This window comes from Vicugna pacos, chromosome 30, assembly GCF_048564905.1.
Source record: "Vicugna pacos chromosome 30, VicPac4, whole genome shotgun sequence".
Classification (NCBI taxonomy): Eukaryota; Metazoa; Chordata; class Mammalia; order Artiodactyla; family Camelidae; genus Vicugna; species Vicugna pacos.
In genome coordinates this window covers 29,668,336-29,684,195 of record NC_133016.1, presented here as the reverse complement: position 1 = coordinate 29,684,195, position 15,860 = coordinate 29,668,336, and the positions used below count along the sequence as shown (strand labels likewise).

The window sequence follows — 15,860 nt, the reverse complement described above, 5'->3', positions numbered from 1 at the left end:
GATCATCTCAGAGGAGAATTTCTTTTGCATCTATCAGCTACTCACCTCGGTTAGCCATATCAGCCCTTGTGGCTCCCAGTGGACACTCTGTATCCACTACAGGCACCGCTATGTGCCCGAGAATCGGTGGAGCGTCTTCCAGAAACACCCCAAGGTCGTGGGCCTTGTCACCATTACCGAATGTCTCTCTGCCAAGGCCTTCGAGAAGCTCCACATGCAGAGGAGCTGTATGGCACATCGCTTAATGACTCTCAGCTTTTTGTCTTTGTGCAGCATGGGGAGGTAGCCGAGCAGACGCGCACCGACGTTGCCTTCAATCTAAGAGTACTGCAGGGTGGTGGAGAAGAGGATCGAGGACTTCACTGAGTCACTCTTCATCTTGCTCAAGTCCAAGTGGCTGGATGGTGGCCCCAAGAATTCTGGGGACAAGATCCCCCTCCCCTGCATCCCGTTTGAGAAGGAGGACTTCATGGGACTGGACACAGACAGCAGGTAAGTTTACCTGGAAGCCAGTCCACCTTGGCTGTGTGCTGGATTGCTTCCCTACATCCAGAAAGGGATCAGCAAGGAAGAAGTCAATCTTGTAGCCAAGGGGGGAGGGAGGTGCAGCCCGCCGGTTTCCAGACATTTCAAAGTGAATCCGCCTTTATTTCAGAGAGATCCTTTTAGGGTTAGTGTGGACACTTACTCCCGCTTTACAGCCAGGAACATGGTGGGACCCCTGGAGTTGCTGTCCAATAAAGTAGCCAAAGCCACTGATGCTAGGAGCACTGGGGAGGAGGCTGGACTCACCTGAGATGTGCTGTAGGTCAAATGCACATCAGACGCTGAGGCTTGTCTAGTAAAAGTACATAAACTATCTCTTTACTTCCTATATTGATTACATGTCAAAATAATAGTATTTTACATACAGTAAATTAAGTAAGATCTGTTCTTAAAATCACATTCTAGTATTTGTTTTTTGTTTGTTGGTTTGTTTCTTTGTTTCAAATTTTAAACGTGGCAACTGGGAAACTTTCTTTACATGGCTCTCATTTCATTTCTGTTGCGCAGCCTGTCCTGGTACATGCTCATCCCTTTGCTTATAGATGAGATGCTGAGCCCCGAGAGGCAGAACGAGGCGCTGGTTGAGCTGCGGCTGGAGCCGCTGTCACCTGCCTCCCAGGCCCAGCACCTTTTCAGCTCAGGCCGTCTCTTCCTGCCCGACAGCCACCATGCCAAGTTAGGACATCAGAAACACCGCCAGGGACTTCCTAATGAACTCCTTATGCAGGGAAAGGCGTATCACGGTGTATGGGACAGAGCAGGGAAATGTTCATTCCCACTTTGTCCCTGTGATTAAGTCAATGGCCCCACTTTGCCTCGGAAGTACAGATGAGCTCTTCTGGGCTGCCTACCCCCCACCTTCTGCTCTGATTCCCTGTATATCTATCATGTTTTCCCTCGGGCTGAAGAGGGTGAGATGCCTTTGCCGAGACGTGGTTCCCCTTTGCTGGGGTGAGTGAGGGAAGCTGTGTCACCCCGGCCTACGGCCTCGGTCCTTGAGTCTGGAGAGGGCTCATGGTGGTCCCACAGGTGGCGGTCAGAAGACCTGGCATGTGCTACCGGGCCCGCTTTGGAGGTGGTGCTCTGTGATTCTTGAACTTACCTAAGATCAGATCCTACTTTCTGGTTGTTGGTAAGTTGGAGGAGAAGATGCTAGGGAATTAATAAAAAGAATGTCTAGACCAGCCCTGTGAGTGAGAAGCACAGGGGACACTAGTCCCACCTGCGAGAGCCCACCTAGCAGGCTCTGGATGAATTTTCTGTTCCTCCCCAGAAATACCTCTATGGCTTAAGGAAGAGGAGAGGCATGTCGTGGCCATGATCTGTACTTGTCCTCACAGGGCCCTGTGATCTACATGCCCGCACTCCCCATCTGCTTCTTGGAGATGAGCTGGCATGTTTAGGAGCCTGGGCACTGCTGAGGGCATAGCTCCCAGCACCGTGCTACACAGAGTCTCGCTCCGTTCACCTCATCTGTCAACTCCTGCTGAGGCCCCAGACATTAGTCAAGTAGGTGCATCAGCGAAACCTAAGCAGGGACCACCTTCTTCCCCTGGACAGACTGGTGAGTGAGCAGTGGAAGCCTGGAGCCCTGCCCCAGCCCCCACGCCAGTGCCACTTCTTTTGTCATAGGAGGCACTGGTGACATTTTTGCTCAACAAATGCTTGTCTCTGAGTCTGCAGACCCACCAGAGAATGCCAGCTTGTTTTTGCCTTTTGAAGTCTGCCCTTGGGACTTGGCGGAGTAGCCGGATGTGTACTTAGCCCACAGTGGTTCAGCGCATTAAACCTGCCTCCTTGTGGGTCTGTCTATTCTGGTACCATAAGGGCTCAGCCAGCATCTGAACGTCATTGAGATAACGCGGCCAGTGAGCTCGGGTCAAGCACATTCTCCTCCAGTCACTTTTACTCCATTGTTTCTTTTACTATTCCACAGTCATTAATTTTTTAAACAATGCTTTGGTACAGGAGCAGAGCCTCATTCTCTCCTGCTACTCTTGGTGGAAGTGAGTAAAACGGTCCAGACTGAAATGCGACAATAATTTGTAGCTCAAAAGCTGCCTAGTCGCTTGTAGGTCGAATTTTGGTTAGGGGAGCTGAACACGTTGTGGTCCCCCGGCAGCGCCGCTCCCCTCAGGCCCCTGCTTTCCCTTGAGCAGGAGGTGAGGTTGGGCCTCACCATCCCCGCGTCCCTGGCCTCACACACTCACATAAATTCTTGTACATGCAGTCAAAATTATTTTTGTTCTTGTGTGATTCTAATTTTCTCTTGTTCCTCTTTTCCTTTTTCTTTACTCCTTTTTCACTTGTACTGCCCAGTGAGCATGTTGTTGCTTCTGAAAATGTGGGCTGTGCACACCCTGCATTTGAAATAGCCAGATTGCCCTCCGTACAGTCTCCATCGCTTTAAAAAGCAACAACTTAACAGCTGTTTTGATCCATCTATTATCTTAGTCATTTTTTATTTTCTAATTTTTTGGAATATTTGCTTTGTTAGCTCATCACCCACTGGTGTTTGATACCTGTTGAAATCCTTGCTTTTGAGGAACATGTTTGGTCCTCCTTTTATTTGGTGACAAATGCGCCGTTATTAAATTTGTTTCATTGTTTTGAAGAAGTAAGATGTGAATTGATTTAGTCGGCTGCTCAGGGATTCTTTTCATGGAGTATTTAAACTTGTAAGGTCAAACTCTGCAGCATTTTGCTCGATTCCTGCTTTTACACAAACGTGCTCAGCACGCGGTTCCTGGCTGTCGCTGTGTGACGTGCGTGACGTCGCTTCCTGGCCGGCGGTCACTGGTGAGGATGTGGCCGCCACGGAGGTGACAGCTGCAGGGGACGCTGTTGGAGGAAGCGGTCACCGTTTGGTTCTTTAATTTTTTTTTTTTGCATTCAACTTCCCCGTGCCATTTACTTTACTTTGCCTTCATAAAGGGGCAGAATTGGGTCTAAAATCCATGCCACTATTTTTTCCCTTTACGAGGCTGGTTTTTCTGAGTATCAGGACAACATGGCCTTCTCCTAAGTAGCTGGCTTACCTGGATCTGTTGGGCAAAGGGACTGCTAAAAGGGCAGTAGCTTCCTCTCTGCTCCAGCCAGTGGGCATTCAGAGCTGGGTCTGTGGTTTGCCTCAGCAGCCGTGCAGACCTTCCTGCCTCGGCCTTTACTTTTAACCCATGTTGGCAGTAAAGAGCTGAATCCGTTTCTGTTGCAGCTGACGCCCACCACGTGGGCCCCCTAACGTGTCGTTAGTTTGTGGTAGTCAGTCCCCAACACCCCAGTCAACAATGAAGGAAGATGATTTGTCCAACCCAGGACCTTGGATTCTCAACCCTACCCTGGTTCATCTCACCTGGTGGAATTGTTTGGCCACCACCATCATGCTGACCATGAGGCCTTGTTTCTCCTTTCATGCTCTGGTCCAAATGTGGACACTTCATTTTTCACTGAATTTGTCTCGCTTGAGACAGGCCAGAATATCTGAATGAGTCCATCACATTCTGGGTGGGGAACAGAACAGAAGTAAGTGTCGCAAGTAGATGGAGTCTAGGCTGTCCGGGTTGGCAAATGCAGGCTGGGATCTGTGATGGCTGGGCTGTACACTGGACACAGGCCTTTCCCATGGCTCCTGAGAGCCCATGAGTTGAAGTGATAACAGCCTTGCGTGGGTTCCCCCATCCTCATCTGCTCATTGGCAAGTGTGTCTGCTAATTAGGAGCTCCCCCAGACCTCGGGCCCTTCAAAGCTCAGACCATGGGAGAACCTTGAGTCCCTTCTCCTGGGCCTCCTGTGTGAGAATCCACTGCCTTCTGAGGTGAACAGCGGCAGGAGATGCCTCCCCATCCAGGGAGCACCCTACGGAGGACTGTTAGTGCACCATGCTGTGAGCTTGTGTGTTTCCGGCCATGGTCCCTACAGAACTACACTTGAGATGGGCTTATTGATGGAGATAACAGGACTGATTCCAGGGCAGGGCCTGGGGGAGGGAACAGTGGAAATTGAATGTGACCTCAGACACCTCGGTGGGTGCTGGGGCTGTTACTAAAATGGGGAGTCTGGGAGATACCTGACAGGAATGGAATTCCAGAGTAAATGGTGGACATGAGGCATTTTTAAGATGCCATTTGTCATCCAAATTAGGACTTCAAAGAGGCACTCGGGTCGATGAGCCTGGGGCTCAGTTGAAGGAGCCGGACTAGAGATACACGTTGGGAGTCATCATTCTTAGCTGGTGTTCACAGCCTTGCATGTGAATTAGATCATCTCGAGAGCTGCAGACTGAGACTGAGGGGGGCAGGGCTGTGTCTTGGTTGGAGGAAAGCCCAGACCATACAGCTCTGGTGTGTCAGTCAGTGGCGTTTGCCATTTTCAAAGCAATGCCAGTTATCCTTAAGGGGCCAGGGGCTGGGCAGGGCCAGCCAGGCAGAAATCTGAAGGGAGGGTCGTGGCCACGTGTGCGTCTTGGGAAGGTGCAGAGGCTGCAGTGTACGGGAGGGTAGACTCCTCAGAAGCTAGAGTTGCAGTGAGGAGTGGGGAGAAGTTAGTCACAATCACCTGTGAGGGAGGGAGGGAGGCCTAGGGAGCCCCACCTTACCGGACTCGCTTTCCCATGAACAGAAGGCAGTCAGACAGAGGATCTGAGGTGAGAAGGGATGGGCACTGGGAGGGGAGCCAACCTGGAGAATGGTGCTTGCAAAATTCTGGAATAGTCTCCCTGAAAAATAGAGTTAAAAATACCCAGACTCTTAAGAACATTGTTAGTGACTTGGGAGGAGGCAGTTGTTTTTCTGGCCTCCTAAGGGTAAGGCATGTATCCAGGGATACACAGAAGATACGGGCAGTCTGTTCCGGGGGCTTGATCGTTACCGGGGGAACAGTGCAAGTTTAAAGGGGGAGAAGGGCAGCGGAGGGAAACTAGCCAGGCCCCGTGTCAGGTACCAGTCGGCCGCCCTACTTGCGTGTTTCATTCACATCCATGCCTCCCAGGTGGGCGGTGGCAGCCCCCTTTTGGGGATTGGGAAGCCTTCTCAGAGGGGTTAAAGAATTGGTCCATTTAGCGACTAGTAAATGCTGTAGCAGGATTCAAGCAGGGCCTTGTCAGAATTCAAGGGCATGTTCTCTCTACTGTTTCCAGTACTTCCCTGTTATACCTGGAATGGTGAAGTGGGTCAGTTTTGGAGCCTTTCAGAAAAAGTATGATTTAAGCGCCTCTGGACTGTTTCACAAAGCTCAGCATTCTTTGATGGTTCTGAAGCACACAGTGATTTTCGTCCCAGAGAGGTAACGTCTAACTCCTTTGATGATGACGTGGTTGCAAATGGTGTACAGGTGCAAAACCAGACTTTGCAGCTTCTGAAGGGAAACTCTCCAGTTCTCCCTTGGTCGGCTTTCTTCCACGGGATGTAACTGTGCTGCAGCGTAGGCCTGAGCTTTCCATATGGAGTGAGAGTTTAATATCCGATGTTAGCATAAAACGGTCAGATGAAGAAAATCGAAGTTGACAATTTATTTTTGGGTTTCATTAGTCAAGATATACTATCAGTTAATGGCCCATATAGCAAATGAAATTGAGTACAGGACATTGCATTTCTTACTTTCTATTTAGAGTTCTCTTACAGAATAATGTTGCCTGCTTTGGAACATCAGCTCCACCACTCACGGCACCTATCAGTGTGTTGGTGTGATTGCATTTACAGAGTGAATGTAATCTAGGCTTCCTCAGCCTCAAACACTTCAGTGCAGAATCACGGGCTGTAGCCGTCTGTTAGTCACGCAAATACTTCTAAAATTATATGATTCCAGAAAAGAAAGAAGAGAGAGAGATTGCCTTTATCAAATTTCCTTTCAGTTCTAAATGAAAACTGTTGTTGAGCAGCTCTGGTTTCCTTTGGATAAGAATATATACATTTCTTTGCATGTAACCTGGGTTTTGGGCTAGAACACCAAGTTCTTGCTGTCCACAAGCCACAAAAATAGTAGCCAAATGGCACACGTGTGAAATAGTTTATACTTTTTTCTGAGAAAGTATCCTTGAATTTGGGACTTGGGCTGTGATTTCTGCTTTTTGATTCCCCCACCTGTCTTGTAATCTCTCACTCCTTCCCACGTGGTTCCCAAGTGTTCGTGGTCTCAAAGGAGCGGGCAAACACCCAGTTGGTCACCATGTACTGCTGCTATAGATAGAGCCCAGACAAGACCTAAAGGACATTATCAGAGAGGACTTCCTGGAAGAAATGGGCTGTACATTCAGTTGTGAGGACAGAGTAAGAGTCAGCCAAGAGAAGGAGTCAAGAATGTGGCTCAGGTCGCAGGTGCAGCCCGGGCAGAGGCCTGGAGGCTTTTGGCGTGGGGACCCGGGGAGAGTGCCCTGTGCGGTCCAGGGTGGAGGGAGCCCCTGCTGGGGAGGAAACTGGAGAGAGTCCGGGGTGAAGGGCTTTGGAAGAAGTTGAGTTTTACTAGAACTGACACAGTAGGCAGTGAAGGGTGTCAACAGAAGTGACCCTCAGGTAAGGTACTTCTGGTTTTGCTTCTGATATACTACAGACAAAAGGGTCGGGACGGGTGAGAGCAGGTATGTCTGTCCCTTTGAGATCCAACCCGTCATTCATTTATTCATAACACGTGCACTTCAGTGAGTCTAGGGGAGAGAGAGTGTAGCCACATAAATAAGCAAAATGTATTTGCTTCTTGAGAGCTTAGCGTTGTCAGTTAGCCTAGAATGTTCTAGGAAGAGAGGAACAAATTGTGGAGGTTGGAGGGAGGGAAGGCTTCCTTGGGAAACAGTCAAAATGAACCTGGAGGCAAGTGGGAAGTAGGAGCAGGTCAGGGGGCTCCTGAGGTCACTGGGGACCTATGTACTGAGATGAGGCTGGGCGAGCAGGGTCTGGGGTGGGGCTAGAACTCTACCAGGGAGCCTCTGAACTGTTTGAAGTGGGGTTGATGTAATCAAATTTGTGCTTTGGGAAGGCTGTCGTGGCTTTGTGTGTGTGTGTAGCGGGGAAGAGGTGGAGGGTGCCACCAACTGGGGGATCATTTGAAGACCATTCACAGGCTGGGATATGGGCTTCGGGGCTACTTGGGGACGGCAGGGGCAGTGTGGATGCCGGCTTTTCTTATGGGGGACTTGTTAGCGGGGCTGCCCTAGAGGCACCTTGTGGCTGGAAGAAAACTGATGGAGGCTGCCAGGGGGACATTCCTCTTCTCTCTTTCCATGCCTAGTGTGATTATCTTAGCTCAGCCAACATTTGGAACAAAAGAGCTAATCTCCAGGGTTGCCCAGGCCTTTGTAGAGCTCCTTCGAGTGAGATCTGATAGGATTTAGGTTTGTGTTCAGATCTGGATGTTCACTTAGCTAGAAACGTCCTGTCATTTCGATTTCCATAGGGGTTTTTATTCCTGATAAAGATTGCTTTCTTGGTGAGAGGAAAATTATTACAGCTGTTGTCTTTTTCAAAAAAAATCATATGTTTTAAGAGCTTTAGTATTCAAAAGAATAGGAATATATAAAATATTTAAGGAAGTCTTTGGTGTGGTTTCTTTGCTTTCTGAGCTAATGTGGACTTAGAGCCTTTGTATTACTTAATAGCACATCCTTGTCAGTATTTAAAGAGCTGTTAGTGAGCACCCCAGGCCCCACCTCTCAAAGAATCGTTAAAGTTTGCTCTGAAATAGTGAGGTCATAAACGTCTTGTTTTCAGAAATCAAAAGGTTTTAAATACGCACCATAGCTCCATTTATAAAATAATAATAAGTTCAAAATTAAGAAAATGGAGGATAATTGATTTTTTTAAAGCCTAAACATAAACTTTCTTGTGCTAATTTTGCAACTGGAAATTTTGAAAAGAAAAATCCTACTGCAATATCATCTACGTGGTATATATATATGAGTTTCACGTTTGAAAAGTAACTGCGCAGTGGTTTTCAAAGTCAGGAGCATTCCAGCTCAAATACTGGCAGTGGTGGCTGCTGGTTTTCAATGGAAGAGCCTAAATTTGCCTTCTTAGCTTTTTTTTTTTTTGTACTGAGAAGGTTGAGTAGTGCTTTGCCAGCATGATTTTCGGGCAATTTGAGGGCAGATGTCGTGTTCCAGCAGTGAGATATTTCCATGCATTTTATTTTCTGGACATCACCAGGGCACATGTGGGGTTTGTGCCTGCAGGCTGGAATGCTGCAGGACTCCCTAATCCATCACCATTATGTCCTGGTGCTGCTCCGGTCAGTGAATGATTTTCTGTGACTTGGAGGTAATGTGGTCTGATGGTGATGATCAGACGTGCAGTTAAATGCTATTAATTGAAATAAGAGTAACCTAGAAACATTGCTCTAACAATACAGGATGAGGGAGGAGGATTGGCTGAGCTGCTTGCAGTGGGATGTCTTCTCAGGTGACTCCCTCACCGTGATTCCTGCCAATATCCGCCCCAGCCCTGCACGGTAGTCCTGCCGAAGCAAGCAAGCACTTTGCTCAGAAACGCACTGAATTTCCTTGCGCCTCTGTTTGTTGGCTTTTTTTTGAAAACACATTTTGCCCTTTGCTTAAATGCCATCCATGCTAGTCACCCCTTACACTCATTCTTCTGGACCTCGTCCATACATAGCTGCTGAATGGATGAACAGAATGTAGTATCTCCATGTAGTGGAACATTATTCACACGTAAGAGTGAATAAAAAAGGAAAAAAAAAAGAGGAAAATGAAAAATGCCACCTGTTTTGGGAAGTCCACCCTGACTGTTCAACCCACACTTTTCCCTTTGAAACACAATCACTTATGCTCCACTCTACTCTTTTTGATAGTACTTACCACCTTCTAATAATCTTTAACGTTTCCAAAAAAAATAAAAAATAAAGAGATGCTGATGTCACTTCAAAATATACAAGCCTTGCTAACAGCATGTTAATTGAAAGGAAGCAGACACAAACGGCCAGATATTGTTGATTTCAGTGATCTGAAAAGCCCAGAAAAGGCACATGCAGAGGCAGAGAGCAGGTGATGGTTGGAAGGGGCTGGGTGGAGGGGGATTACGGAGTGAATGCTAGTGATAGGGGGATTCTTTTGGGCTGATGAAGTGTTCTGGAAATAGAAGGTGTTGAGGGCTGCACAACTGTGATTGTGCAGAAGACTGCTGAGCGCTGTGTCTGGGAGTGCCTGTTGTTGGGGCATCTTTATTTTGTTCACATCCTGCAATGTGAAGGGCCATCTTCTGCTGTGGTCATTCTACTCCTGTGAGTGGTGAGGGTCAGGACTTTGTAGAGTCCTGTTTCTTTTCTCCCTCTGGCTGAGTGTAGGCAAAAAAATTTAAGCCTGAGAAAGTGCTCCATCTACAGAAATGTCTTTCAGTTTTGCCTGGTGTAAAAATCTTGAGAGCTTTTAACCGTTGAGGCTAGTCTGTGGGGGTAAATAGCCTATGAAGCCTGGGTGAGCCCGGGAAGAGCCGCGCTTCCCTCCCAGACACGGGTGGGGATTTCACCCCCTTTCAGGCAGTGAAGGGCCCAGACCCGTGGGCAGACTTGACAATCGTGAATATTTACGTGTATCCGCTGCTTCATCTTGGATATTAATTTCAAGCTGAGTCAGTTTGTGACGGCAGCCTCATCCTACAGCAGGAATTTATAGTATCTGCTCTTTGAGGTGAAGACCTGACAGACTTGATTATTTAACAGTCTGCTTTGAATTGATATCTCAGATTCCTTTGTCAAAAGCAAAACAGCAGAAATACAGACGTCCTTTAATTCCAATGTGGCCTGGAACGGGTTTAGTGTCTGTGCCTCAGTGGCCTTATCTGCGGGTGGGGAAGATGATAACAGTGCTTCCCTCAGAGGAGCTGGTGAGGGGAGAGTGAGAAGCACAAATGGAGGACTTACACGAGATGCTCATAAATGACCGAATTTAGTGCTCTCCGCCTGGTGAGGCCTTAGGGGTAGAGATGTCAGAACAGAGCAGTCCTAGCCGGAGCTCGATACGTGATGGTAGCTGTTATGATCAGTATCACCACTGTGGGTTATCAGGTAGTTTTAAGACTTGGTAATATGATTTCATGAATAATGTTAAAAGACTAGACATCTCAGATCCAGTTTACATAGTCCTCAAGATTTCTTCTGAGAATTGGATGGTTTCTTCCCTATCTTAAATCTGAGATGAGTCTCTAAAAATTTCCGTATTCCTCCATCCTTTTGCTTTAATTCTCTATTTCTTAAAAAACAAAGTTTTTAGATGGAGTTACTGGGGACTGAATTGAGGGCCTCATGCATGCTAAGCACATACTCTCCCAAATGAGGTATAATCTCTTCCCTGATTTTTTTTTAAATTTACATCTTAATTTTCAGAGGTTAGAGGCCTCTAATTATTTTTCTGGAGACTTGTCCATGAACCTGTAAATCTACAATTAATGGACAAAATTTGGTTTATTAAAAAAAATCTATAGAATATTCTACAGTCCACCCAAAAGGAAATACTCATGGACTTAAAATGTTTCTCCTTTAAGGTGATTTCTCCTGTTTGGTCGAGCTTAATTTGTTAACAGCCATCCTCATCATCATAATGACCAAACTCGCTGTGAGTGGACGCCTAACTGAGGCTAAAATGCTTTGCTCATATTTTACTTCATAGCAAGTGTTTGATTGTAGGTATCAGTGTCTCCTTTTTTGTAGCTGAGGGATTGAGAGATGGGTCAGCTTGCCCCAAATGACACGCAGCTGGCGGTGGCTAGCTCGATGCTGGAATCCAGGCTGCACAGGATGAATTCTCAATTGCTCCTCTAATCAGCTTCCCGTTGAGTGTTTTCCCGAACTCCTGTGAGCCCATAAATGACCGATTTTAGCTTTCTCAGCCTGATGAGGTCTTCAAAGGAGAGACACCAGTGAGAATGAGAGGCAGAGTGGCATAAATTAAAATTGTACATTTTCACAAATGTTTTATTCTCAGGTAATGACTGTAAAGGAAATAGTTTTTTAATTTAGTGCTTTGTGAGAACTAAAAACAAAACATTTAAAATAACTATTGTGCAAGAGAGAAGTGGTCTTTGAAAGTCCAACTGTTGCTAATGATGTTACTTGTTTTTTCTAGTGGTGCTTATTTACTGAAAAATTTCCAAACACTGAATTTGTTTTATGTAGTCTTAGTATGAAAGAAAACTTTGTCAGTGAGTATTGTAAGTAAAATCCTTACTCTTTTCTTTCCTGATGATGAATATCTTAGTTGTTTACATGGCTTAAGTATATTTCGTCATTTGTGAAATTTGAGTAATATGGTTTACCTTGTCTGACTGTGAGAGCTGGACGCCTTGTATACAAAGCACCGTAGAGGTGCTTAATAAAAATGTGCTTTCACAGTGACTGATAGTTTAGAAGTATCAACTCTGAATACTAAAAAGGGTAGCTTATTTCTGATGCATATTCAATATGTGTATATATGATATACATTAATATGGCTTAAAGTAACTAGGATTGTTTTTTTTAAGTGCAGTATGAAGCTTTAATGAAATCTGTGTCATTCTAGTGAGACAGGGACTACTTAAATTGCCTTAAGCAGACGACCTTGAAGATTATTTACACAGAATGTAAGCTCAGAATTCATGTTGCCGTGTAACCATCCATCAGACATTTAATTTCTCGGGATTCTGACCAGAACCATTAAGTTTAGAAAAATCCACATTGATTATTATCAGGGAATAAGCTTCTCTCTTTTGTGACTAAAGAAAATTTTGATTTTTTTCTGCACTCTTTTCAGGTTTTAAAATTTCAAAATTTTGATTTGACATGTCACTTTTTTAATAGAGATAATAAAGCTCATGCTGTTTTAATATGTAAATAAATGTTTTTGTATTTCAATACCCTTCTATGATTTCCTGGCTCTTTGAGAAGTATTTTGCAAGATACTTAGATTACCTACTGTTGGAAAAATACAGACGTGACTTTTATGAATATAGGCCTAGTACAGTTCTGTTGGTTTTTACTACAGTGCAAGACATGAGACCTAGGAGAGCTTTGCTGCTGATTGCCAGGAGGACAGATCTCAGGTCTCAGTCTCCCCTCGTGTAAAATGAAGTGGCTGGACTGGATTCTTTCCTCTTCTAAGATGAGCTTCCATGAGCCTATGTCTTTTGTTTATATTTAGGAGTATTAGCAATATCAGATTAAATACTGAATACCCCTCCATCCCCCCGAAGCAAAGTGCAGTATATGCTACATAAGCTTCTAGTTATCTGATTCTCGTTTCTCATCTTACAGTCAATTTTTGTGTTGCATGTTTCCCGGCAACCTGGAAGGTCTTTTTAGCCATAGGTGGCGCTGTTGCAACTTTTTACAGTCTTAATTTTTCTGTTTGTAAAATAAGGCTTAAACAATGTGATTTTATTTTGATTCTTTGCTTAATGCTTCAGAATAGCACAACGTCCATTATGTCTTTCTACCTGGAAAATTTTTTCTGCTTATATCATAGTTTTATTCTTTTATCTCGCTGTGAACATTTCAGACTTGCTGTGCAAACAATGGCAAAATCGGGCTTTTCTTCTAGTGTTAGAAACCAGTGAGCCGGGATATTATAAAACAGCTAGAAGCTGCCTCTGGAGCACCATAAAGCTGAAAGGTGTGTTGAGTTCCCTGAGTATTGACCCCGCCGCTGTGTGTTAATTGGTGGGAGTTGATTTGGTACATATATGATGGGGTGTAGTTTCTTGACTTGGGTTTGCCTGCACGTGCTGACACTGAACCATGTGATCCTGAGTCAGCTCGTTCTGAGTTTTCCCCTCGTCTGTGAGAAGGGGACACTCATATCTGCTTTGTAGAATTGTGAGAATTAGTAATTATGTAACATGTTTACCACAGTGGGTATGTCAAGAGAGCTCATAAACTTTAGCTGCTGTTTTGTGTGCAGCCATCATTTTATAGTCTTTGGTAATTACAAAGAAAAAAGAAAGTAAGAAAAGCTGATTTTATGATGAAAGATATTTGAGGACGTTCCATAATTCCTACACCCATAATTTAGCATCAGCAGAGTCAGAACTGTTACACAGTCGCCCTGGACCAACGTTAAGCCACAGAAATTTTTGTTACTTCATATATGTTGGGGCCTAAGGGGAACCAATACTTATACACATGTTGTCTCCAGCAGCCAACTGAGAGATGACACAAAAGGGTAGGCAGGCGATAAATGTCTTCTTTGTTACTGATGAAGCCACGTTCTCCATGAACTTCAGGGCTGTGGATAAATGAGTGTCATGATACTGTGTCCCAGAAGTAGAGACTCATCCTGTCCCAGGTATCTCTGGGCCACAGCAAGCCTTCCCTTGAGAGAATGAGCCCCATCATGCACAGGGCTGTTCTGCAATGGAGCTGAGCATCCAGGGTGCTTCCCTAGGGTAGTCAACACTGGAGGGAAAGGAAGGGTTTCACATGCCCTGCTTGTCTCCCCGGAATCACAACTCAATCTGTTAATGTGAGGAGGGCTAGCTGTGGGCCAGGGGTCAGGGCTGTGAAGGGAGTAGCACTCTGCATGGCCCAGAGGAGTGGGGAGGAGGTATCCCTTCCATCAGTTTAAACAGGTGGTGGGATGGAACAGAAGGGTTCATCCCATGAGTTTATAAAAGGAGAAATAAGAATTTCCTTTGGGTATTAGTCTAGCCAGGAAACACAGAAGATGATTAGGAAGGAGACTTGTAAACCACTGTAATATTAATTTGACATTTGTTGAGCACCCAAAATGTGCTACATTCTTTTCTGAGCGTTTTACAGAAATGAATCCTTCAATCTTCTCAACAAGCGAGTAAGGAAGGTTTGATTGTTATCCCAGTTTCACAGTGTGGAAATTGAGGCACACAGAGGGTAAGTTGACCAAGGTCACAGAACTAGTAAGTGGCAGAGCAAGTATTTTAACCCTGGCTGTATGGTATTGTGGCTCCCAGAATGGGCTTTGGGTGTTTAGATGTATCTGCATCCCTCGATTTCTGTACGTCTGTGCATCAATTAGCCCAGAAAGGACAGGGAAAGGAGAGTTACACAGGTGCTCACAGTCGTGTCTCGGCAACTGTCCACGAAGAGTGCACCGTGATTAGAATTAATTGTTTTCCAGGCAGCAGATCTGTTGGTATAACAGAAATTTAGTCCATTGAATTCATCTAGAAATCCTTCCTGCTCTGCTTCTGTCCACACTTGCCATGTGACTGCCTGCCCGTGTTTGGGCCGTGGAGGAGAACATATACTCATGGTTGAACTCTGATATTGCAGTCTGGTTCATAGTTTCACATCTTCTGTTACATTAATAAGTTAAATTTCTGGTTTTCTTGCATCAGTGTCTCATGAGTTTGGTTAATGTGAAACCAGTCCATGGGAGCCCAGGGGTTATGATGGTATAAATTTTTAGCACGTTGTGGCACTTCTAGCCATGCAGACATGACTGGGGGATGTACGCCTTTCTCACTGATTTCTCCCAACAGCAGGGTCCTCTCACGGATGTGAGGCTGGGAGCTCTCTGAGTAGCTCAGTCAGAGGCCAAGTCCACCAATCCGAAAATGATGAAGTACCTGGAAGTGGGTTTAATAAAAGTAAAGGGCTTCCAGGTAGTCCGATGGGCTGTTCAAGAAATTTGGTGAAAAGCTGTCCACTGTCTGTGGTTTAGCTGCTTCTTTGCTATTGAAAAGTCTGGAGTAGATGAAGGGATTTTAAAAAGCAGAAAGGAGTGATTTCAGGTGGTACATCCACACCGGTGAGAAGTGATGGATGACCGCCTGTGTGAGGCACAGACAGAGTCTTACAAACTTCATAAAACAGCTTCAAATGCTCTGCCATCTGAGTGCGCTTCATATGGGGTCCAGTTCATCACTGGTCACGCTGTGAGGGCAAGTAACTGACGATGGCAGAAAGGACACGGAGGCATCAAAAAGGTCTCACTCATGTTCCCTGTTTAAAGAATGTGGCACAGTGTATTATATTTGAGCTGGTTTTTCACTGAACAGCTTTTAGTGTTTTCTGGGACTCCCCAGTGCCCCAAGGTTCCATGCAGCTGGGTGTCCCCTCATTGCAGCTCCGTCAGCGCTTGCCCTGGGCTGATGTGGTGTCACGGGAAGCAGGACGGTCAGCGTCCCCGGCTCCTCTGAGCTCCGTCTCCTCATCTGCAGAGCCTGGTTTCCCATCCGTGTCTACTTAGTAGGGTTGCTGAGAATCACACGTGATGGTTATCAGGTGTGATTTCTGGTTGTCTCTGCGATTGGCAAATAGCCAATAATTGATAGAAACTCTTGTATTTTTTATTGTAATTGTGTCTCCTAGATTGCAGTGGTTTTTAGTCTGCATTTTTTTATAACTTTACTCATTTTTAAATA

General features: G+C 45.6%; 1 protein-coding gene across 1 annotated transcript in view; it reads left to right on the top strand.

Moving 5' to 3' along the window:
- The first annotated feature begins 301 nt into the window (after window positions 1-301).
- LOC140690346 (trafficking protein particle complex subunit 9-like) overlaps window positions 302-15,860 on the top strand; it is a 60,903-nt gene continuing 45,344 nt past the window's right edge. The window contains exon 1 of the mRNA XM_072952054.1: window positions 302-492. The gene's annotated coding sequence lies outside the window, so the exon portion shown is untranslated. The remainder of the gene's footprint in view (window positions 493-15,860) is intronic.